This window comes from Otolemur garnettii, unplaced genomic scaffold (genome assembly GCF_000181295.1).
Source record: "Otolemur garnettii isolate 467f Iridium unplaced genomic scaffold, OtoGar3 scaffold00185, whole genome shotgun sequence".
Lineage (NCBI taxonomy): Eukaryota > Metazoa > Chordata > Mammalia > Primates > Galagidae > Otolemur > Otolemur garnettii.
The window spans coordinates 1,404,565-1,405,586 of record NW_003852580.1 but is presented as its reverse complement, the minus strand read 5'-3'; positions in this window follow the sequence as shown (position 1 = coordinate 1,405,586).

Here is a 1,022-nt window from a genome sequence, read left to right as displayed (position 1 = left end):
AGCAGTGCTGGAGATTGTGGTAGCCTGAATCCAGTTCTCCCTTTTCTTCCCATTGTTTCCCCGAATTTCATCTTTCTTTTTAAAGAGCAAGATTTATGGAGAAAGCTTGGAGTTGGGTGGAAAATCATTCTTCTTTGGCTGCTCAGTGACTTTTAAAAAAAAAAGTCAACTTCTTTTTTTTAATTTTTTGAGACAGTCTCACTCTGTAGCCCTGAGTACAGTGCTGTGACATCATAGCTCACAGCAGCCTCAAACTCCTGGGCTGAAGCAATCCTCCTGCCTCAGCCTCCAGAGTAGCTGGGACTACAGGTACCGCCACAATGCCCAGCTAATTTTTCCATTTTTAGTAGAGCCAGGGTCCCACTCTTGCTCAGGCCCACTAAGTCAATTTTTTTGTTTGTTTTGTTTTGAGACAGAGCCTCACTGTATCACCCTTCGTAGAGTGCCATGGCCTCACAGCTCACAGCAACCTCCAACTCTTGGGCCTAAGTGATTCTCTTGCCTCAGCCTCCCAAGTAGCTCGGACTACAAGTGCCCGCCTTTTTGTTATAGTTGTCATTGTCATTTAGCTGGCCTGGGCCAGGTTCGAACCCGCCAGCCTTGGTGTATGTGGCTGGCACCGTTAACCACTGTGATACAGTTGCCGAGACTAAGTTAACTTCTTGAAGACTGAGTGTTTTGGCAGTTCACACACAAAGTAATAAAATAGTAATAAAAATTGTCTCATTTTTGCTTTCCTTAACTTACCTTATTTCCTTGATTGAAAGTACAAAGATGACATCTTTCAAGCAGTGATCAGCACTGTCGCTCTTTCGAATCATAATGTTCCATGTTCTACAAATGATTTTGCTATTTATTTAGGGTGACCAGATTTTAACATTGGTTAAAGCTGGACAACATGGCCGGGGCGCGGGGGCGGGGGCGGGGCAGGGCAATGCAAACTTTGATAAGCAGTTCTCAATAATCACTTCTCAACAATTCCTATTATGACAGTTTAACATTATAAAATTAACAAAAATAAT